Source organism: Saimiri boliviensis, chromosome 5 (genome assembly GCF_048565385.1).
Source record: "Saimiri boliviensis isolate mSaiBol1 chromosome 5, mSaiBol1.pri, whole genome shotgun sequence".
NCBI classification, from domain to species: domain Eukaryota; kingdom Metazoa; phylum Chordata; class Mammalia; order Primates; family Cebidae; genus Saimiri; species Saimiri boliviensis.
Window position 1 is genome coordinate 52,078,006 of NC_133453.1, and position 25,918 is coordinate 52,103,923.

Sequence of the window (25,918 nt, forward strand, 5' to 3'; positions counted from 1 at the left end):
TAGTGGCTATTCTCCTACTTTTGAAAAGAGATCACAGAAGCCTATAAACTGTAGGCATAAAATTAAAAAGAAAGGGAAAAATGATAAAAATTTAAAGAATTAAATAAAAAGACTAATCAATGAAAGATTTTGAGTATTAAAAATGGAAGAAATTTCCTTTGACTCTAAGTTTTCCAATTTGACTATGTAAATGAATAGCAATTTTAATCAGAGAAATAAAAAATACAAGTGAAAGATCATGATTTTTAAAAACATGAGATAATGATTCTAATATCTGACCTGTTGGCTTTGGTCTATCTATGTAGATACAACATGAAAATGGAGGTTCCCAATAATCAGATGGAATAGGTAACCTCTAAGATTGCTTCCAATGATCTCTCCCTGTTAGTATTCATGTCCCGTTGTGATCCCTGCTCTTGATTGTGGGCTGGAACTAGTGACTCACTTCTAAAAAATAGACAACTACAACAATGGTGGTGTATTAGTTTTTTGTGGCTGCCATAACAAATTACTGCAGTTACCAGTGGATGGCTTAAAGGGACAGAAACTTATTCTCTCATAGTTCTGGAAACCAGAACTCTGAAATCAAGGTGTTGGAAGGTAGCACTTTCTCCCCGGACTGTAGGGGAGATTTTGTTCCCTGTTTCTTTTGGTTTCTGGTGACTCCTCCTTCGCTTGTGTCTGTACCACATCACTCACTGACTCTGTCTCCACATGGTCTTTTCCTCTGTGTGTATCTTTTAAAGATACATGTTTTTGGACTTAGAGTTCATCCAATTAATCTTGGATGATTGCATCTAAAGATACTTAATTGTAACTGCATAGACTCTTTTTCCAAGTAATGTCACATTCACAAGTACTCCAGGTTAGGATTTGAACATATCTTTTTGGAAGCCACCATTCAACTCACTACAGATGGGATGACATTTCCTAGATTTGGTTATAAAAGAACATAGCTTCCATCATGGGTGATCACTTTTTCTTCTTTGAATTGACTGTTCAGGAGGAAGTCAGCTTCCATATCATAAGGTAGCTCCACAGAGACAGAGTCTGGAATTGGCCCCCTCAGCCCCAGTTGGGCTGTGAATGGCTATAGTAGTAGCCGACAGCTTGACTGCAACATCATGAAAGACCTAGAGCCAGAGGTACCAGCTAAGCTGTACCCACATTCCTGGTCCACAGAAACTGTGAGATAATTCATAAACACTGTATTAAGCTCGTAAGACTAAGTCAGTGATAATTAAGACAAATAAACAATGGGCATAGATTCAATTTTTCATATAAGCAAAATTTATGGAGTATCTTCTATTAAAAAATGTAATGTTTTATTTAGATTCAAATTTATATCTGTGATCATAAATAATGACCCAATTCTCAAGAATCTTATACTCTCAGGGGATAATAGACAAGTGCACACTGTGTACTATGATAAAGAAATGTACATGGTGCTAAGGTTCACAGCACATAGAAGGATCTGGTCCAGATTCCAAAAGCTGGGAATGATACTCTAGAGAAGGTAGATTCTGAACTTGTAAAAACATACCTACTCATAGTTATGTATTAACAAATTCATTTTTGTACAATATGGCAGATTGATGGCATTGTTACCATGCCTCACTCACTTGGAAAGAAAAAATAGTATGTAGATAGTCACACTGTGAATTTTCTTATAAGCAGCAAAGTAGGAATTTAAGAAAACTGAAAGAAATCACAGATGCTTTGAAAGAAATGGTAGGCTACAGCCTGCATCTCTTACACCAGGGAGAAAACCAAGTCCCCAGAATGTGGGAGTGGGATAAACTGCCTTCAGGGTATACAATCCTACTACAGAACCTGGCAATTCAGGTTACAGGGGAAGGCCTTACCCTAACCTGTGCTGGAACTAATTTAGGGAGCAGTGCGCTTCAAGCGATCCACTGCCTCAGTCTCCCAAAGTGCTGGAATTACAGGCATGAGCCAATGTGGTTGGCCTAGGTTAAACTTCCTAAAGGATGGTATGGTTCGTCTGATTTCCCTGCAATTGTTCCTCATGATATAATAATGAAACACAAATGCCTAATTATAAAAATCCAAATCACAAAACACATTTCCAACTACTCTGCTGTATCTACTCTCTTTCCAGCTTCCTGAACATCCCATCCCTATGGTTTGGCAGCCCGGTACCTTTGCTCCAAGTTAAATCTCCATTTAAATGTTTGCCTGCCAGTGTCCTCTCTACCTTAAAAAGCACAACACAAGTGATCTTTTTTTCTGAAAGTGTTTCTCAATTCCCAAGCTAGAACTGTTATCATTACAAACTGCCCTTTTATTTTACTTCTTTCTTGGCACTTCATACAGCCGACTTAAACATAAAGAACCAAAATGTATTTATCTTGCCATATTTTATTGAAAGTTAGAAGTGACAAGGGACTATTTATGTGCCTTCCCTTCTCTAATGTTTGCCATCCTCACTACCATTGCTAATCACAGTGCTTGATAACTATAATACGTTTTCAATAAATATTAGTTGAATAAATGTATACTTGATAATATTTCTAAATGGTGCATTTTTAAACAATGTGGAAGATTTTACATGTATAATATCCACTTTTCTTTCTTTCTTTTTTTTTTTTTTTTTTTTTGAAATATCTCACTCTTGTTGCACAGGCTAGAGTGCAGTGGTGCAATCTCGGCTCACTGCAACCTCTACCTCCCAGGTTCAAGTGAATGTCCTCCCTTAGCCTCTCAAGTAGCTAAGATTACAGGCACCTGCCACTATGCCCAGCTAATTTTTGTATTTTTAGTAAAGACAGGATTTCATCATGTTGGCCAGGCTTGCCTTGAACTCCTGATCTCAGGTAATCCACCAACTCGGCCTCCCAAAGTGTGGGATTACAGGCATGAGCCACCACACCTGGCCTTATAATATTCACTTTTCCTCTAGGCTTAGTTATGTAAGGGAATATATTTGCTGAATACAGGTGAGTAAGGAATTGCTACTGCTTGCAACCAAAATTTAAAATTTTAATCCAATTTTCAGTATTTTTTCAACTTAAACTAGGTTATTTATTTTTTGTACTTTAGGTTCTGGGGTACATGTACAGATCATGCAGGATTGTTGCATAGGTACACACATGGCAATGTGGTTTGCTGCCTCCATCCCCCCGTCACCTATATCTGGCATTTCTCCCCATGTTATCCCTCCCCAACCTTCCCACCCCCCACTGTCCCTCCCCTATTTCCCCCCAACAGCCCCCAGTGTGTAGTGCTCCCCTCCCTGTGTCCATGTGTTCTAATTGTTCAACACCCGCCTATGAGTGAGAACATGTGGTGTTTGATTTTCTGTACTTGTGTTAGTTTGCTGAGAATGATGGTTTCCAGATTCATCCATGTCCCTACAAAGGACACAAACTCATCGTCTTTTATGAATGCATAGTATTCCATGATGTATGTGTGCCACACGTTCCTTGTCCAGGCTATCATCAGTGGGCTTTTGGGTTGGTTCCAGGTCTTTGCTATTGTAAACAGTGCCACAATGAACATACATGTGCATATGTCTTTATAATAGAATGATTTATAATCCTTTGGTTATATATCCAGTAATGGGATTGCTGGAAACTAGGTTTTGTTAGGAAAATTATTTGAATGAGAAAACATTAGTTACTGATTCAATATTTTCAAAAGGAGCTAATGAAAACTTGAACTTGTTACCACCTTCTGAAGGCAAGCTCAGCAATAACAATAAAAAGCCTTTAAAAGATCATAGTCATTGAGCCTATTATAAAAATTTTAGTAATGCTACTAATGCAAACCAAGTGATATACAGATTGATTTATCTATAAGAATATTCACTGAATAATACACACAACATAAAAATATTTTAAATCATGTTATATATTAACATATATAACAGAAAATACAAAACACTAATTCATATTCTCAAAGAATAGAAGAAAACAAATTTGTTACAAAAACAATAAAACAAAGAATATATATAATTGATATGGCTTGGCTATGTCCCCAGCCAAATCTCATCTTGAATTGTAACTTCCACAATTCTCACATGTCATGGAAGGAGCCTTGTGCAAGATAATTGAAACATGGTCTTTTCTTTGCTGTTCTCAAGATAGCGAGTGGGTCTCATGAAATCTGATGGTTTTAAAAATGGGATTTTTCCTATACAAGCCCTCTTCTCTTCTCTGCTGCTATGTGAGAAGTGCCTTTCATCTTCCTCCATGACTGTGAGGTCTCCCCAGCCATATGGAACTGTAAGTCCATTAAATCTCTTTCTTTTGTAACTTGCCCAATCTCGGGTGTATCTTCAACAGCAGTGTGAAAACAGACTAATACAGTAAATTGGTACCAGGAGTTGGGCACTGCTGAAAAGATACCTAAAAATGTAGAAGCAACTTTGGAACTGGGTTAACAGGCAGAGGTTGGAACAGTTTGGAGGGCTCAGAAGAAGACAGGAAAATGTGGTAGGGCTTGGAACTCCCTAGAGACTAGTGGAATGGCCTTGACCAAAATGGTGATAATATGGACAATGATATGCAGGCTCAGGTGGTCTCAGGTGGAGATGGAGGAACTTGTTGGGAACTGAAGCCAAGGTGACTCTTGCTATGTTTTAGCAAAGGTATTGGATGGCATTTTGCTCCTGCCCTAGAGATCTGTGGAACTTTGAACTTTTTCAAAGGTGTAGGGTGCAAGCTATTGGTAGATCTACCATTCTGGGGTCTGGAGGATGGTAGCCCCCTTCTCACGGCCTCACTAGGCAGTGCCCCAGTAGGAACTCTGTGTGTTCACAGAGTCTCAAGAAGCCATTTTCTCTTGTCTGCCACTTTGTTAGATGTGCCTTTCACCTTCCTCCATAATTATGAGGCCTCCCCAGCCATATGGAACTGTAAGTTCATTAAACCTCTTTCTTTTTGTAAATTTCCCAGTCATAAGTATGTCTTTATCAGCAGCATGAAAATCAACTAAATATAATACTATTATTGCAACTTTGCTTAAAAGAAAAATCCAACAAAACAAAAATAAAGTTATACAGAACAAAATGATAACAGAGGTTACCTTCAGAAAAAAGGCTCATTAGTGCTTTTAATTTTATTTTACTTTTATGCATTTTACTATTTTTTACAACATAAGAATATATTTGTAAACATTCAGCACATAATAAAAGTACTTTTATAATTTGAAGTTTTTTTGGAAATAATGGAAAATGTATAAACAATCATTTATTCTTACCAGGTTATGCTCAAATATAGTTGAAAGAAAGTGGACACTTGACTTATATAGCTTCTATCATACAGTTGCCATCAGAATTCTTCTATCTCTGTCTCTCCTATGTATGTCAGATGGAATCACAAATAACTAAAAATAAAAATATAATTGGAGTTAGAATTAATCAATAATTACACTTATGTTTATTTTAATTTAGAGGTTCAGTGTATCTTTTAAAATTCTATTTATGCTTCTTGCAAATGTTTAAGAAAGGTATCAAATAATGGAGAAATGATGATAAAATATGTAAATACTTAGAAAACATTGTTACGGATACCTAGGTAATGAAAAATAGCAAGATTTCTAGACGATGTATTAAATTATTTAACTTACAGGTATGTACTATTAAGGCTTGGTGATAGTTCTTTAACAACATATGCCTTTCCCCCTCGAGCAACAAGTATCCCCAACTATCTGTTTCAAATATTATTTAATTAGACCAAGCACATACACTGCTGATGATGATGAAGTAGGTAAAACCGAATTTTAGAAGGCACTTGTTTATTTTCATTTTCATTCTACTTTGATTGCTATGGCAAGGCATTTAGATAGCTTATCCTTCTAATCATGATCATGCTATAACAAGAATAGATATATTAATTGGTTAAGACTTTTATATTTTTATTCCAGTAAACAAAACAAAAAGGTCTTTCTGGGTAGATACAACAGCGCAAATTATGTCTTCCTTTAATTCTGTTATTTCAAGTGTACCTCGGACATAAATTCAAATAGTACCAGAAGAATTCACAGCATAGTATCTTTTGCCAAACCACTAAAACGACCTGCTCTTTTTGAGGGAGGGGTAAGAATGGAGAAACATATCTAAGTCTTTTCCCCTGCCTCCAACCATAACATTGATACGAACTCCTTGATACAGACATTGATGATGTCATATCTATAGTTTTGACTTTCTTAGACAAATCTCAAATAGGATTTTATCCCTTCCTCTGTGTTTCAATCTAAGCCATCTGAATATTTTGAAAGCCATCTTTTTCCATCTTAGCCACAATATTCTTCAGAAGCTTGTTGAGCTATTTTTTCATTTTATTTGTTTTCTTCTGCCTCAGCCTCTGGAGTAGCTGGGACTACAAGTGTGTGTCATCATGCCTGGCTAATTCTTGTCTTTTTAGTAGAGAGGGGATTTTGCTATGTTGGCCAGGCTGGTCTCAAACTCCTGACATCAGGAAATCTGCCCACCTTGGCCTCCCAAAGTGCTGGGTGGATTACAGGTGTGAGCCACCATGCCCAGCTTTTCCTTTTCTAACATAATTTTAGAGAGGATGAAAGGATCTCAGTTTAGTTTGCTGTGGAGACAAACACTGAGGTAATAGCTTCAATGTGAGAAGTTTATCAGGGAGATGATCCCAGGAAACGCTGTCAGGGGTGAAAAGAAAGAAGTGAGACAAGGAGTGGAAGACCTGTTACCAACAGAGATCATTATCAGACCTATAACACTATTGGCAACTGCAGCTTAATCTGACTGGGGAAAATCAGGCATCCAGTGTGTAATATACCCCTCAGATATACTCACTGTAAGAATGAGAGCTAGCGTATTTAGACCCCAATCCTCATTAGTCATTAGCTGAGGGCTGCTCCCAGGGGCATTAGTTCCCTGGAGCTTTCCCTGTTTGGTTGGCAAAGTGGTCTCTTGTGGCCAAAGAATCCCTTAGATAAAGAAATTCAGGATAAGCATTAGAAATTCTGCCAGTTTGCACTACAGCACTAAAAGAGAGGTTGTAGGCTGATCATCAGTAGCATCTACTACAAAAGGCAACAATTTTAGATTTTGAATTAAAATATTAGCGGAGTATATTTTAAGGCCATATATTGATATTTTATCATTTTAGTGAAAAATAATGTTTGCTTACTCAGTAACATTGTTATTTATTAAATCGTGTTATTTCCTTAACATTCACTGGATCTTAGCATGTATGAATGAACAATTCATTTCACCTTTCTGCAAAACATAAATGTTGTATCATCACATACTTCCAGCCCTAAAAATAGATGTGTTTATCCTGGACAGGAAATTTCAAACACGACACATAGCTAAAAGGTAAACTATAAAACTCTATCATGATTTCCACATTTATCGGATCATATTTTTCTTGTTTGTTGGTTTTAGATGAGAGAAGAGAACGGGAGAACAAAATTTGTTCTTTTTGAAGATGAAATAGTTTTTCCATTTATCTTGTGATAACTAGTGATCTTGTGAACAGAAATTAGAGAGAAATAATTTGAGATAAATAATTGTTATCAAAGCTATTCAATACACTTCATTCCAAAATTTTATAAAAGAAAATATTTTTGTTTAAATGGTCAATTTAACTTAATCAAGATAAATGATTGTTAACAAAACTGCTCAATAGCACTAATTCCAAAATTTAATAAAAGAAAACACTGTCCTTGAAATGGTCAATTCAATTTAATATCCCCATAGCCTTTATTTTTATCTTGGATCGACTGAAACACAGTCATAATGCAGGAAATACTTTTGAAACTAGAATACTTTATGCAATGTGACAGAATAAAAAAGAGCACAAAAATATACACATCAAAATATAAGAACTAACTTATGCCTATTTCTGTCTTTCTTCTTGCAGGAAATGACATATTTTCCAAATGGGATCTATTATTCAATGTCTGATATGATTATATTTTTCATAGAAAGAACACTTTGAATATTCCTGCAAAACCAAGAATTGGCTTAGGGGCTGCTCTTTTGAACATATTTTTATTTTAAAATATAAAATCCTGATTTCCAATTCAAATGCTTCTTAAAATTTTAGTATGAACATAATATGCTCAATTTGATACTGTTTTGCCACCATTTATTACACATTTTCACACAATTTGAAGATGTATATGAAATTAAATAAAGCCAACTATTTCTTTACTAAAACTTCCTTTATCCCCAAAATTACCTTTTAAAAAAGCATTAATAATGCTTTTCTTATTGATAATGCTTTTGATACTAATAATGCTTTTCATATTGAAACATTATGTTTCAATATGACTAAATGCTTCAATTTGATAATGTAACAGGTAAATGTTTAAATATTCCACATGCAATAAACCAGGCAAAACAAACAAGTTGGGTCAAATTATATTTCTACTTGTCATCATAAGAAATACAGATCACCATTATCATGATATTAAAATATTTTCAAAATCGTTATTCTCTTATTTGCCCGACTCCAAGAATTTAACAGTATTTAATCTAATTTGCAAAATGTTCTAGGAGTTTTTCTGGTTTTTTTTTTTTTTTTTTTTTTTTTTTTTCCTCTATAGGCTTCTAAATTCAAAATATATAAAATCAGATCTTGGCCCTGATTTTCTTTCCTATTTTTTATTTTTTTTTTGTCCTGTGACTTCAAGTAGGTATCTAGTACAATCCCCACTAATTGCTCACACATGAAATCTGGCATTATTAATCCCTTTTATTTCCCTTACCACCTACATGCAGTTAAATAAATTCAATCCTATTTAATACGACAATCTCCAATTTGTTTTCTCTCCCAGTTTACACTCCCCACCTATCCATCCCTAGCCAATCTTAATTTCTCTAACAAGGAATTTGGCCATTTTACCAACGGACAAAGTCCAAATGCCTTAGCATATCTTTAAGACACCTCAAATGTTTTCACCCCAATGTTCTAAGCAACAGGTGCAAAAAAGGAGAGATTAAGATGATTGTCTTAAGCAGCTTTGAAAATTATTTCTTGTGTATTCTGTTCATCTCACTGAGGAAATGACATACAAACAGTCATACCCATATCCCTACACTCTAAGGATAATAAAACTAGATAAGTAATTTTGTTCATTAAACCAATATTCACTGAACTGAATGCCCAGTTATTTAGTTACTAGTGAGAGGAAAGTAAGTCTGTATACTCCTTTGCATGCATCATAAGGACTATGTTTATGGCAAGGTTAGGTGCTAAAGAAAAGTCTTCCTGAAAGACATGACACATTAACCTTCAGTTCACAGAAGCAGTCCAGTGGGGAAGGTGGGGAAATCCACAACTGGTAAAGGAAACATCAAAAAGCCGCAGGAATAGGAACGAACACTCCATCTTCACGGATAGGCTATTAGTATATTTGATATTAAAAGAGAATATGTATAGGAAACTCTTTCATATAAAACTTTAGTAATAAGATGAGGCCACATCAGGAAGGCTCCTGACTGCCGTGTTATAACATTTGCATTTTACCCTCAAAGTGATAAAAGTATGATTAAACAGGGAAGCAGTGCAATGAGATATGTATTTTAGGAAGATCGTGTTGCCAATGTGGCTCGGAAGGGACATGAAAGGAAGGGGATGAGACAAGCAGATTACTTCTTCGAAATTTGTGTGTATTTGTTAGATGCTAATGCAAAATAGACTCAAGGCATTCATATTTATAAGATGTAAAACTGGAAAGATCTTTAAAATTTAATTTATATAGGAATAGAACCAGACAAAGATAGTTTTGGTCCTGGGTTTTTCTATTCCCAGAGAAATCAGTTAGGACCAAGAATTCATATCACCTGTTATTCTTCCAAATGCATTCTAAGGTTCCATATCCTTAGCTTTCAGTATGGTAATGAAAAAAGTGATAGTGGATGAGACATAACAAAATCTTCAGAACACATAAAAGTTGTAAATTTATCCATTTAAATTCAAATTCAATCAATGTTTTTCATTGCATTTGATGAGAAACTTTCAGCAGTGCTTTGAAGCTCTCAATGACAGAAAATTTTTCTCATTAGAAAAAGTAGGAGAATAATTATCAAGTCATTCACTCTTTTTGCTGAAATTAGTGGAAAACACAAATCACTTTCCTTAAAACATTTGGTTATTATCTTTTTCAGTCTAAATAGGCTAAGGTAAAGTCTTCTTTCTTTTTTAAGATTAACTCTTCAAAAATTCTTATCTCTCAATATTAAGAGCCTCTTACGGAAAGCATAGTGTAGACACCAAGATAAATCAAAACTTGTGACATTTGGCCCCAATTAAAAAATTTACTTGATTTAATGAATGATATATAGCAAAGCTAAATTACTACCAGCGTAGAGGAACATTTTTAATCTAGTGGAACTTTGAAGTAGAAAATAAATCTGACCAAAGAAAGGAATGGTAATTCCAGCAATGTTTGAAGGAAGTAAAAAACATATATATTACATAATTGTAGTGTGAGTGTGTATGAACAAAACACTTAGAAAATCAGAAAATTATAAAGGAAAATAGAAATCATCTATATTAAGATAAACTAAAAGATAATATTTAGATACCTTCCACCCAGTCTTTTTCTAAAACTGAAATTGTACTACACGTACACAATAGTTCAGCTATTTCACTCTCCAAGCCTCATGTTGATATATGATCCCCAATGTTAAACACCTACTAAGAGGTGCTTGGGTCATGGGGGCAGATCCCTCAGGAATGGCTTGGTGCCATCCTGGTGGTAATGAGTGAGTTCTTTCTCTGTCAGTCCCTTGTAAGAGCTGTTTGTTAAAAAGACCCTGGCACCTCCCTCCACTCTCTCTTTTGCCCCTTGTCTTGCCATGTCATCTCTGCTCACGCTGGCTTCATCTCAATTTCTGCCACAAGTTTAAACAGTCTAAAGCCCTCACCCAAATCAGATGCTGGCATCATGTGTCTTATACAGCTTGCAGAACCATGAGCGAAATAAACTTTTCTTTATAAATTACCCAACCTCAGGTATTCCTTTATAGCAATATATACAAATTAATACAATATACAATTTCATATCCTACCTTTTTTCACCTATAGTGCAATCACATTCTTATATCATTAAATAAGTCTTCAAATAAATAATACTGGCATAACATGCCACGTCATAACTTTTTTGCCCATTCTAATGTTCCACATTTAAGATTTTTTCTTTTTTTTCTTTTTTTTTTTACTATATAGAGACACTGTGATGAGTAGAATTGATGCAAAGTAATATAGTGATTAAAATGACTATAGTTGGCCTGGAAAGTGTTATAAGCCTAATTCCAAAACTATGTTGCCTTGACAGGATATGCCTTAGTCTCGTCAACCATATAATCTAACACAGTGTTGCTTTGAGAAAGAAATGATTGCAAAGTTTGTGAAATACTTAAAATATTGAATAATATATTCTACATATATATTTTTATCTTGTTACATAAATCATTGCCTAAACATCTGACTATGGAGACAAAGAAGAATGGGAATTACCAGATCAAAGTGTGTATATAATTACAATACTTTGTCTGGAAAATAGGGCACACTATACTCCCAGAGAAGTGAAAAAGTATGCAAATCTCACCCCAACCTCCCCATACAGTATATACATATCAGGGTTTTAGAAATTTACTTTAATTCAATAGGAAAATTGAATTATAATATGAAAATTGGCTCATATATTGTTTTTGACTTGCATTTCTTTTATGTAACATTAGCTTTTGCCCATTTAGCTTTGTGCACAATTTGTTTTCTTATTGATAAATTTCCTATTCTCAATTTTTATTGTACCTTTTACATAACTAAGAACTAAGGGGAGAAGATAATTTCTACCTCAATTCCTAAACAAAAGTTTGGGTGTTTATTCTTATTTGGGCAAATAAAGTGATATGCACATTGCTAACCAATTGACAGGGGTGCAGAATCACTGACTGGCTTACGGCAATCAGGGAATATTCCTGGAGACACAAATATGGCCAATTCTCCCAAGTTACACAGCTTCCCCACATGATAAAAGGTGAGTTCCACTGAAAAATCTTGCCTATTATAAACACAGTGGTAAGTAAATTTAGAAATAAATGCTAACTACATATCATTGTGAACTTAAACATAAATGAGATAATCTATACACAGCACTAATCATATAGCCCAACACATAAAAACTCAGAAATTTACAGTAACTATTGTTATTTCTGTTGTTTTATTTAAAAGTTCCATATCTTTCACACTGTAAATTAAACAGCAGTACATATCTTTGTACGTAAATATTTGTTTTGCTCATTTCAAATTTTTTTTTTCTTTTTCTTTTTTATTTATTTATTTATTTTCGAGATGAAGTCTTGCTCTATTGCCCAGGCTGGCGTGCAATGATGCAGTCATGGCTCACCATAACCTCCGCCTCCCAGATTCAAGCGATTTTCCTGCCTTAGCCTCCCAAGTAGCTGAGACTACAAGTGTGCACCACCATACCCAGCTAATTTTTGTATTTTTAGTAGAGATGGCATTTCACTATGCTGGCCGCTGGTCTCGAACTCCTGACCTCGTGATCTGCCCGCCTTGGCCTCCCAAAGTGCTGGAATTACAGGCATGAGCCACCACACCTGGCACAAATTATTTCTTTATTGTGGCTTCATAAAAGTGAAAATCTATGCATTAAGTATTTTAATACATATCAAATTATTTTCTGGAAATATATGTCGACATAGAATTCCACCAATAACATACGACAACGTTAAACTGAAACCACACTTGCCAGCAGTTATCTTTTTAATCTTTGAGAATTTGGCAAATTTTATCCCTTTTTCTAAAATGTATACTTCTTTAACTGCAAGTTAAAAATAAGTTTATATGTTTACTTTGTTGAATGCTTATTTTATAATTTCTATTTTCCTTTTGGTATGTTTTTAATTTTGTGGTATTTCAGTGAGGTTTTCTGAAGTTTTAATAAAAACATTCTGGGTTATGGCCTTTGAAATTTTTGTTCCTTTGTCTTGGTTGCTCTTCTTACAGATAACCAACCATTCACTCAATTTCATCATCAGATTAGGAAAGTTTGGTTTTTATTTTAGTTTCCCTTAATGTCATTGTTACATATTTTGTCCATAAAATAATGTAATATAAATTGCTAAATCTTACAGGTAAGACCTTAGCTATGAATTGATACAAAGGCATTAAAGCATGTAAGTCATTATCACAGGTGTTTTTTAAAGTTTATTTAATTATTAAAATTGTATTTGTCTAATATGTTTCATAGATTTAATTACGTTTAACTTTTGGAATTAATCATCTTTGCATTTAGTTTTTCATTTAACACTAGGATTACGTTTGACCCTTGAACAACACAGGTTTGAACTGCATGGGTTGGTCCACTTCCAGGTGAATTCTTTTTCGATAAATACAGTTGGGCCTCCAGACCCACGGGTTCTGCAACTGCAGCAAAACTCAAATGGAAAATACTGGTATTCACAGAATATGAAACCTACGGATATGGAGGGCTGGCATATATGGGTTCCTCATGGCTGACTGCAGCCTTACTTGGGTATGCAAAGATTTTGGAATCCGCTGGCAGCCCTGGAATCAATCCCCTGAGGATACAGGGGAGCAAACATATTTGGAAGATACTGCAAATATGGATTTCAGCACCAAGATCAACAGAAATAGAATTTTTCCCAAATATTCCCCATATTTTAAGCCCCTGCCTTCCTTCTTTCATTTAGAAGATAAAATTATGATTCTCTATTCTTTATTATAGTATATTAATACATTAGAAATATTCATGATTAAAGAAAATATTTATACAACACCTATTCTAACAGCCACTATTAATTTTTAAGACTACCTATTACTACCAAAAGCTGTAAAACTATGTAAATGTATTTCAGTATTAATGAGAAGAGAGCAAGTCTTCATTAAGGGCTCTTATTAAGCACTTTTGTAAACAGTCACACAATGGAAGCTGTTGGAATGACGGAAATTAGAAACTGTGGTTAATTTCTTAATGAAAAGTTGGGCCAGAAAACATTCATTAACTTGGATTACATAAAAAGTCATTAGTTTAATTTTTCCAGTCCTATGGAGTTTAATTTTGTTCATATTAATATCCATAGAGTATATAATATATTTAAAGGCAAATTTTAGTTAGCTGTTATTCAGTCTTCCAATTTCCCACAGTTGCAGGATGCAGAGGTCAGCAACTTTACTAATCCTTGTCTCTATTCTACATTAATTGTAATATCACCATAATTGGATATAATTTCACTCAAATTATACAAACACTGTTCAGTAAAATCTGTAATACCTTCTGTACCAATATAATCAAGCACAAAAACATATACAAACTCATCTTTTGTTAGCCATATAATAATAATTGTTTTACAGATGAGGAAACAGTCCCAGAGATGCAGACATCACAGGTGTTTTATATGATGATTGGTTATGTCTGAAGGCCCTTTGTCGGCAATCGAACATTTTCCGTATCAATATTTTGTGATTGTTCCTTATGTTACTCTAATGTCAAATGTTATTACACCATTTAAACTGTTGCTCTTTTGTTCAGTAGCATTTTCACATAACAGTGTGCAATTCACCCTGCATTTAATTTAATATATATATATATATATATATATATATATACAGGGTGCTTTCCTGTCTCTGCCCAACACCCTCCCCTCCACCAAAATATTCTGGTAATAGCACACTGAGTTTCCTTTCCAGACTGACATTTTTTCCCCTCTTTCCTGGTAGTTATGTTTGGCTAAGGGTGACCTTAGTCATAGTTCCAGGACTGGCCAATGGCAGCATGATGATCCTAATCATAATTATTCACTTATGAGTGGAAATGTGGACTATGTTAAAATAAAAAAAATGAAATCAGCACCTTTCTTAAAAACTAGAAGGAAACAATCCCTTTCCACTTGAATTGATTAGCTGGAGGACTGAAAACCTGGTGGCTATTTTGACCTCATGTTTCTTGCCCTAAAATCTATTGAATTCAGTGGAAAACAGAGCTATGACAGGGAAATAAATATCTAACTGCCTGGATTCAGTCAGGCCTGAAGGACTACTCTAGAACTTTCTACTACAATAACCAATGTATATTGTTTTGCTTAACTGAGTTTTAATTTGTTGTCTGTCAAGCATAACCAAATAATTATTCTTAAGTGTATATATTATTTACTAATGTATATGACACATCTTATTGAATTTTTCTATGGCTTCTCCCAAATCGAGCTAATATTAGTAAGTAATAATGGGCCAAAATGATTGACTGATACTTCAAAGGAAATAAAAGTTTTCTATAAAATTATACAGATACAGTTTTGGTGTTTTGAATTTTTTTTTTTTTAATTATGAGAAGCTAAAAAGAAACATGGAATTTCAGATGAGCCTTCACTAAGAATTATATACACTTTAAGTATGTTTATATACTTTAAAATTTTCCAGATAAATTAATGACATATTTTACGCTGCAAGCAAATAAATCACTGGAAGCTTAACAGTATTATTCCAATTCAATTCTACTCCAACAAGGAATTTTCTTATTTCTTTGAAGCTCTTCCCAAACACAATAGCTAAGCTAATCCTTGTATCTTAATAACTGGTCAAATAAATTTCTAGAGTAATTATCTGCTTGTATACCTGAACGTTTTATAGCTTTTCACTGCCTAAGGATTCAACATCTACTATGTGATATCTGGATGGCCTGTCAAAAATAAAAATCAGAAAGTCTAAATGAACGATCAGTGTTTACAGACCGGAAAAGGAAATCCAACTTTATTTTATAAGAAACGTAAGACATATCAGACACCTAGGTCTACAATTTCCATATCGAAGACTGCATGCTGGTATACGTTATAGCATCACAAAATAATCATAAAAAAATATAAAAGTGTATTTCTAAATATCAACTATTAAATTAATAAAAGTTTATCTTATTGTAGCTTATGTTTCTTCATTGTTCCCTCAGAAAATATTATGGCTATTTTTCATTTCTCTTAAATTGGTTTAACTTCACTACACTATTTCAATCTGATTGCTATTGTAGGTACTTGATCCTTCTCTAGAATGCTCTTCTTCATGTTTCCTCTCTCTGTTAGAGCTTAATTTCCACTTCAAACAGAATTCAATAAACTATAACTACTTAAGAAAGAGGCCATGCACTATAAATATATATTTTAATAATTCCCTTTCCCAGCTCCATAAAATAGACTATTCTATAAATGACTATAAAAATACTTATAATGAACAAGCATTGTATCATATCTACCCAAGCTAAAGACATCTTTCTCTTCAGCCTGCTGTAGGACAGAGGATAAAACTCAGAAGAAATTTTTTTTCTCTCCTAACGAAACTTTAAAAATATCTCTGACCTTTTCAGTTATCTATCATTTATTCTGTGATACCTGAAGATAGTTTCCTATCTATGAGCAGAGAAGATTGCAATCATCTCATTTGAGGTCAGTCTTCCAACACCCAATGATACAGTTTAGTGTAGAGCAAGTATCTTCTTTGTTCACAGATTTATCAGAAAAATAAAAGGGGCAGAAATAGCAATATAAAAAGGTCAAGTCTAATTTCATTTAGCAATGACATATGTCACATGGAGATCAGGTCAAAATAATCTAGAGAGCACTTGCAACATGATGTTAATAATAGCTATTATCCCTCTCTCCTGGGGTATTTTCAAAGGAGTTCAGGTATGAAAGTACCTTCAAAACTATAAGTACAATACAAATATGAGGTCATGTTACACATTCCAGGAGAAGTTATGACATGCTGAAAAGGCAAAATTTGCAAGTAAATTTTCTTTTTCCCACAAGTGATGTCAGAGTATGCACTTGCATGTAAACTTTTACCAAGACATTTTAACATAGGAAACAGAAAGTTATGTAATATTAAGGACATCTAATTTCCATGTGGTGTGTCGTTAAAAGAAGTAAATGATCAAAGAGGGGTCTTCCTAATCCTCTGAATCTATTAATAAGTAGAAAGTACTAATATTAGCCACAGGAGGTCAGTCCTCTGGAGAACTAGATCCAAGTGAGCAAACCAGTCTTCATCTCTGCCATTCATGAAAACACTTATATTGAAGTCAGTACATTCTTTCAATGAAGACAACTTAATATACAGCTAATGACGGTAATACTGCCAGGAGCATAGCCGCTCTGTGTTTTGCTGTAACCATTCACAGCAACAACAACAACAAGTGAAATTAAAGGAACAAAAGCCTTCCAGTCTCATAGTTTGAGGCACTGGGAAATCAATGATGTACCTATCTCTTAAATAGATCTACCTTTTTCTCTGAAGTCTGACTGAAAGCTCGTTCAGTAGTATATAATAATCAGACTATGATATTGTAAAGATTCCCCTTTATCTCTTCTCCAGCTGTATTCATTCAATACACATGTATTGAACACCTGCTCAATACTGTGCATTGCATTGTGGACCAGGAAAACAGATGAAGAAAATTAGTTTCTAATCCAGTAGAGTAGACAGACAAGTAAAGAAATTATAACAACTTGTCATCATAATGTTATAATAGGTGCCAGTCTATTAAATGTTTGCCTAACTTAATTCTTAATTTCTAAATAGTAATCAGTACAAATTAGGTAAACTTCTGATCGTGACTTTATAATTTTCTTTTAATTTTTTAAAATGCTTTCAATGATATGACATTTTATTTTGCAAAAATCTCTGTCTCATATATAATGTTGTGCTTTCCTTCTTTTACCAAAGAGAAAATGAATGTTGAAAGATGAGTTAGTAGCACCACACCCAAGGTCAGGACTCAAGAATCTCAACTCTCTTATTTCCTTTTACAAATGGAGGATAACACATCTAGTTTGCATGCTAAAATCCTGTGTACTATTTATCATTTGATTTCACCTTTTTTTTTTTTTTTTTTTAGGGAACTGTAAGTTTTTATTGACAGTGCTGAAAAAGAAAAACTCATTCATTATAGAGTGTGTTTTAATTAGAAAACCATTCTAAGCTATGAATTGTTTATTGCCAAATGAAATAATGATGTTTATTGTTTTCTATTAATACCTGCCAAGAAACCTTACTACAGAAGAAATCATACACTGTGAAATTTGGAAGAATACTGATGTTTGTACAAATGAATAAAAACTGCTGCCTAATCAAGGGAACCATAGTATTGAAACTACTTACATCTTACCAGCTGAATTATTAAGTAATGCAATCACAGACTCACTGTATGTTTGAATTAGATGAAAACTGCATCATTTTCTTTGTGCCTGGGACACAGTAAATGCTCAGTAAATGTTTAGGAGGAATTTGGGTGAAGAACAGAAAGTGTTAAAGAAAGGAGAAAAATCTTATCAATATTATCAATAGGTCACTAAGCTCCACCATGCCAAAAATCAAACCAACAATCACACACACACACACACACACACACACACACACACACAGAGAGAGAGAGAGAGAGAGAGAGAGAGAGAGAGAGTGTGTGTTAAAGTAGCACATACATTTTGAAAGTATATTCACTTAAAGGTAACTTCCTCTCAAATTTAAGAAATGCTAACTGTGCTTTTGGCCAATGTTATATATGTAATCTCTGAGTGCTAGTTCAAGGACTTTGCAGAGAAGCAATTTATTAAAGAGAGAGGACTACACTCAGAGATGCAATCTTTATTACATTTTAAAACTGAAATAGCCTCATATACTTACAGATATCAACATTATCAAGAAAATTCAATTCCCTGTATAAGTGGTTTATGTGTTTGAAGTCCCATCTATGGATTGAAATAACCTATAAAGTGATAAATGACAATTAATTTGTAAGAAATATTTGTGAATTAAATGAGGAGGGCAATAAGTAAAATATGCAATGACATCCAAAGAAAGTCTCAAAAACTCAGTGAAGAATAGTTATTTCTCACTCACTGATAGTTTTACTCAAAACAAAACAAAGATAAACAAAAATATATGGTCAACTAAAAGCAGGTTCCTGGGGTAGGTGCCATAGATTGTCCAACCAGTGCATTTGTGACAGGAAATTTCTCACTATGCTCACAGTGGCCATCTGTGTGCTCTCAAAATGCCTGCCATGCCTATAAATCTCATCTATGAGTGTCCTCTCCCATCCTGCTGCTGGAAGAATAACCCTACCTTGAGGCAATCAGCATAAACCTTTCCCCACTGAAGATACGAGAGTAGGCATCTGAGCTAAGACTAGATCATCTAAGGCTTATATGGGGATCTGTCAAAACACTTCAGGGAAGGGAGCAGCTAGGCTTTTTCCTTCCTCATTCAATGATACTGATCACTTTTCTGACAGGCTAAATGACGGTGCTGATGGCTGGATCCAGAGTCACAGCCTCCTCCCTCTTGGAAGCTACTCATTCCATTAAGAAGGCATAGATACACACTTTCCTATTGTGCATCTCTCCTTGGGCCTCAATATTGAACTGTTTCTATCTCGATACCTGTTTCAGAGTTCCTAGAATCTTAATATACTTTTGTCACACCGTCATTCCAGAAACTGAAACTTAACAAATAAATCCCACTCACTGACATGACAAACCTAGACTTCAAAAAGAACACCTGTTATAGCCCCAGGTGTCTACATATTAAATACCACCTGATTCTCCATTGCTATGCCATGCCCACAAGCTAAAGCTCCCTATTGTGCCATCAGGGACTCCTGGAGCTAATCTATTTCCTCCAAAGCACCTGGAGGTAGTCTTTGGTAACCTTGGACTTCATGCTGCTTCTATTTATCCACCGGAGCTCAACTGCCTGCCCTGCAGCTGAGACAACATCTCCAGTGTCTGGCCTGCTCCCCTAACCATCATGACTGGTCCACACAGACACAAATACTAATATATGAGAAAAACTATAAACTGTGGGACATTATTCCAGTATTCATTTAACCAACACTTACTGAATGTCAGCGATATGTCAGTATGGTAGTGATACAACAATGAACAAGACAGATTTTCTACCCTCAAGGAATTTGTGTTCTATTTATCTGCTCATATAAACAAAAATTTAACTACACGTAAAGGTAAAAACATCCATTTGTTATTACAACAAATAAAAATATGTGCGCTTATATCTATTGCCCAACATAGAGAAAGTATCTGAAATGTTATATCCAAATATAAGTTAAGGAGCATACGCCACATTTTCTTGAGTGGAAGATGCAAGGATTTAAGAAATTAAAAGCTGCCCTGTAAGTTAAAATACAAAACACCCATGTAATTGTAGACAGAGAGATATGCAAATGAATCAAAAAGTGAGGGAGAAAGAAAAGAGGGCTAGTTCAGATGCAATAGATGCATACTGGGCAGTTAACACAGAAATACGTACACTTACCACTCAGATATGTGCCATGAGGCTTATTTTTTTTGGTTGAATTGCACATAACATCATGAACTTCATAAACCTCAGTCTGTCTAGGGAAAATAATTCAGCCTTTCTGGTATTCTTAGTCCAGTGCCTTTGCCATGTAAACCGTTTCTTGTTTTCTGTTTTCATGGTGTGTTTTGGGGCTTTTTGTTTTCTTTTTCAAATCTCAGTCACTGTTCAGCATAGAATTTCTAACTCAGAGTTTCCTTTCCTCCTTTACAGGCCCTTCTTTTGCCTCCATTCCCCCTTCTCCTATGCTGTCTTTTCTTGGTTGGCCTGCTTTGGCTGCTGGAGCTGTCACAGAAAGTGGGATAACTTGAGGAATGTCCTTCAGTTGAGCAGAAAAGTTAGCTAGCTGGTCTCGATCATGTATTTCCCTGCTGGACATATTGTTCCCATCATCATTTGATCTGGTCCTGGCATTGGTATGATATTACCCTACTAATGTTCTGGCCACTTGTTCTCTCTAGGTCTGCACAGATGGCATCTTTTCTACAGCACATTCATGGTCTTCAAGTGCCCATGTACCATACTGTCCACTTCATGGTCTTCTGACAGAGATTCCAAGAGCAGTGCTGCTTCCTTTGTCTCACCTCTTTGGGCAATCTCTACATGTCTCATAACATAGGAAGCAGATTCCTGCAGGGCCAACTAGAGTCTGCTTACATCTCCGGCCTGGACTATCTTGACCGTGCCTTTCTCGACACCCTACCCTCTCTTAATTCATTCTTTCCAAAGTCCAGTGACCCTTACACAATGTTGCAGACATTCCTTCCCAGAAAACTTGCAACAAGACCCAAACCAATGTTCAATCAACAATTATCAGGTTCCTTCTAATAATACTGGTAGCACTCAAGAATTTTACGCTTTCTCATAACCAACCTGACAACCAGGTATATTTCACAACAAAATAAGGCACACACAAAATTCTGCCTCATAAGCAAATATTTATTAGCCATCAGGCACTAAAACCGTCATACATACTGTTCCAGTAAGCTCTGTGAAGTCTCTGATCTATCACTACAAAAACCCCTTATATGAATGGTGATCTCCGAGATAAATAAAATTGCATCTCCTACAAGATTAACCTTCCCAGTCAATCCAGAAAAAGATCCCAAGACAGATCTTTCATTAAGGAAATGGCAGAGCTGCAGTATAGGACCATGTGTACTGCTGTATCAGCACACAGCTGGCAAGGCAGAGGTTTCCAAACAATATTTCTAGCCAGCTGCATATAATGAACACCACTTGTTTCATCAGGGAAACACCATTACTAATACATTTTGTGCTAATTAGCCCACTGGTACAGATGTAAACAGCAATTTGAAATCTTGCCCCAGCTGCCTCCGGGACTTACATCACTGAATAAAGTCCTTCAAACATTATTCAACCACCCCAGTGGTGGATGTTAAAATAAATTGACTCAAGTGTGTGTGTGTGTGTGTGTGTGTCTGTGTGTGTGCGTGTGTGTGTATACAAATATACTTGGGTCATATATGCATATATGATATATGTATAAATACACATATACATATCACATGATCCAAACTGTAGCATATCAACAAAAATTATGAATGACATTCAGAATGAGATTCTAATCTCCCCTCTTTGCAGAAAACCACAAACCATGGGATACATGACTAGCATCTCCCTCCCCAGAGACAGAAAAAAAGAATCAGGGGAAAAGATAAAGTGATAATACTCCATAGCTGCTCTCCTTTGAGGTTATGGTCTACCTCATAGCTCCCTCTTCTCATTTCCCTTAAGATAGAATGTTCCAAATTAGTTGCGCTTTATTAGTACATAGATGCAAAGGCTGAGAACCTACTACCATGAGTTTAAATTCCATGATTTTATGGAATTTAAAATCCTCACTTTCCATTGTGAATTCTCTCCACAGACATCCTTTCACCTATAAGTCACTCAGTAACTCTGAGGATCAACAAGTGGTTTCAGGGATCCTCCATGTAACAGAAATGCAGACACCCACATGGAAAGCCAAAAGGGACTTCCCAGGGATTTGCAGGTACTTATTTGCAAAAGGGATGCCTAGTGCTTGAGCAAGATGATCAGATAGAAATCCACAAAAATTTATTTAATTATTTACCTATCACAAATAATTCTGAGAAGCACAGAGGAGAGGTCAGCAAGTTCTAAATAAGATAGATGATAGAAGAAATAGCAATAACACGCATTAAGTGTACTGCATGTAAACTGAAGATACTAATATACCTTTTAAAAAGCTGCAGTTAGGTCTGATAAGTTTGATAGAATATAATCTGTAAAATCTGATGTAACACACAAACACATGAAGTATGATTAACAGAGACTACTGTCACCGGTTAGCTCTTAAAGCCGCCACAAATTAGATACATCCAACTAAGCCCTTATCTTCATGACTGCTAACGCTGCTCCTCTTTCAAATTTCTTACCTTGCAAATGTCAGTTGTTCAAGTTATACAGTATTTCGTCCTTTCAACTCTACATCCTGTCATCAAATCTTACGTGCTATGATGAAAACCACAATTACTTTTGCTCTGACCTGATATTTTGCTTTCAAAAGAGCACTGAATTATACACCTTCTTCCTTTCTATTAGTGTCAGAGGCTAATAATCCTTTGCCTTGAAAATTCGACTAACTCGCCATTCCTACACTGTTTTCCCCAGTCTTTGCTCTGCTGTCTAGCATTGACAGCTCATAATTGCAAATCTTGATTCTGCCACCCACCTATCTACCATCCTGCAATGCTTCCTTGGAATTTTTAGGATAAATTTTACACTCCTCCATAATAAGGTCCCTGCAAATACCTAAGCTAAACTCTAGTCAACTACTTGCATAACCATTGCTTTTGATAGTGCCAATCCATTGGACTCTACAGGCTACAAATTATTGCAAAGCATCTACAAATCCACAGGCACACCAAGTTATCATCTATAGACTGAAAACATCACACACAGAGATATACTATAATTATTCAAAGGTGTAAAAATGAACCCTCAAAGTTACCAAAGGCGGTTAGATATTATGACTTTAAATTCTTACGAATACACCTGAAAAGCACAAGTGTTTTCTAGAAGAAAAAGCAGGCAATGATGTTAATTTAAGAGATAATAAAAATTGAGAAAGCTGTCATTTTTCAAACCTTAATATTTCCATTATTCCTAGGAAATTAACTGCAGGAAGTCTTTCCAGTCACTTAGCTACTTCATCTACCTTTCTTTACAAGTCATATATTTTTTTTCTTTTTTAAAAAATTAGAACCAACCTCCTATTAAGTATCTTCTTTCTTTTCCATATTCTGTTCTCCTTCACTGGTTAGAAGTAAGATGTAGTAGACCTCCAAATGTTTCTGTTGTTACACATTTCGTAGGAAAAGCCACTGTGTGCAATGAAAGGATCAAACAATGTTTTACTCTCTTGGCCAGCATGCTCCATCAGCCTTCTAAGTCAGGTAACAGTTGAAAAAATGGAAAGGATCTACACCCATTAATGTCCAGAGGCTTGTTAAAGAAACATATACATCTAATATCTTGGCATATGGCTAAGAGGAATGTAGTTATTCATTTGTGAAAAAGCTGGGGTTACTTGTAAATTTAAATTTAAGACTTTAGAAGAACAAGCAACAAAACTTTAACAGGTTTACTTGTACACCCTGCAGGCACTAATAAGGGAATAAACTTCACATCTGTTCAGTGTCAAAAAGAATCCTAAGTCTTCCACTGTTTTGTTTTGCTTATAAACATGTAAAGGTGAGCAAGGCATCATCAATAATATCACCTGCAGAAATAAAAGTGAGTTATATATGTAGAAAAACATTTCCAAAAAGAGCTCTGAGAAACACTAGTTCTATGAAATGTATGAGGTGTTTTACATACACACTCAAAATGGTTCCATAGGACTAAATATATTTAAACAATTTTATAATGGTATTTCTCAAATTTTTAATGCATTAATGTTTATTTTAAAGCTCCAAAAGCATAATGTAACATAATTCCTTATTTAATCTCACAAGGAAACCCTTTTACATGGAATATTTCCAGAGTTTTGTTTGTAATGTTCTTAGAAAAATGATGAGATATAGTTTCACCATTAACAATTTTATTCCAGAAAATGAGTCGATTGTTACAACTGAACTCGTGACTGAAATGTAGGAGTATATGACATGCAAGTAGTCATGGGCACCTCAAACCAGGGTCATAAAGATGCCTTGAAATAATTCTTACTTTTTGAAATTGAGCAACAATAAATCTCAGTATTTGCAAAGAAAATTTTGTGAATAAGAAGGAAATAGAATTAAATTTGGAAAGGAAGGCAACCATGATGGAAACTAGATTTTGTTCAAAATCCCTTTGAATTAAGAAAAAAAAAATTATTGAATATAAATGACATATATATATTTTTAAAAGAAGTGTGCTTCATCTCCATTAGAACAGGATAATTAATACCATAAACATCAAAGGCATGGTAGGCATTAAGTTGCTTTCTAAAACAGGTCACTTAAAGCTGAATAGAGAAGTGTCAATTTCCCCCAACATATTTTTCTTCTCATACAATTAATCTGCCAAACAGAATTACCTCAATTTGGCTTAGGTTTGAACACCTGACAAATCACAACAAACATCAGATGTGCTATTTCCGAGGATGTCCTCCATATTTTTTCTGTAATGATAAAGTCTCGATGATCTTTTTATGCAAATTATATCACATCATTTCCAAGCACAAAAATCATTTCATTGTTTCTGCCAACAGCTACACACAAATAGATCTTACATAAACTGGCCCTTGTTCTCTCTCTCTCTCTCTTTCTCTCTCTCTCTCTTCTCTCCCACCCCTGACCCCGCCCCACCCATTCCATTCACATAAATCTTGCTGTGCCTCATACAAGCGAAAGTCATTCCTTCCTTAGCATTTCTTTTCCTAGACCTTGGCCTAGCACCTTTTCATGCTTAGAGAGTTTAATTTAAATAGTTAGAGATCAGAAGCAGGCATCAGTGTTTCTTGAAAACGACTAGATAAAAAGAAGCGTAGGACAGAACAGAAGAATAAATGATTGACATAAATAAAGACGATGACTCCCTATCAAAGATTTTTACAAAGCAGAACATCTTTTACATGCTGCACATAACATTTAGCATTTAATACCTCCTGGTCAAGCTATCTTTAATTGTCATCTGTGCAATAGTATGCAATGCAGTGACATTTTAGAAGGCAAAGAGCTTTACATTACTAATTTATTGGGGAAAATAATTAAGTTTTCAGGTTCATGCCACGATGAACCTGAAAGAGAAACTGTATTTCATGAATGTGTTGAATGATAATACCCTTCAATTGTATGGTAACTAAACTATTTATTATATATTAAAATCAAAACTGTTATTTGGGCTATTTACTTTTCAATTCTTAAAATCAGATAATAAAACAAAATATAAACTTCACAATAAAATTTCTAAAAGGCAGTTTGTGTTTTATTTCTCTGCATTCAAGTAAGCATCTCATGCCTTGCTGTCTTTCCAAAAACAGCAGCCAAATGGTTTCCACTTAATCTTCTCCAGGGCTGTCTTGACAGACA

At 34.9% G+C, this 25,918-nt stretch overlaps 1 protein-coding gene across 13 annotated transcripts in view; it reads right to left on the reverse strand.

Annotated features, from left to right (window-relative positions):
* Nucleotides 1-25,918, reverse strand: part of GULP1 (GULP PTB domain containing engulfment adaptor 1) — a 286,180-nt gene that overhangs the window by 193,689 nt on the left and 66,573 nt on the right. For 11 of the 13 annotated variants that reach the window (XM_003940837.4, XM_010351580.3, XM_074399371.1 and 8 more), the window contains one exon: nucleotides 5,224-5,349. The gene's annotated coding sequence lies outside the window, so the exon portion shown is untranslated. Of the gene's footprint in view, nucleotides 1-5,223; nucleotides 5,350-18,665; nucleotides 23,547-23,614; nucleotides 24,655-25,918 lie in introns of those variants that run through there. The other 2 variants (XM_074399367.1, XM_074399369.1) reach the window with 2 other exon arrangements.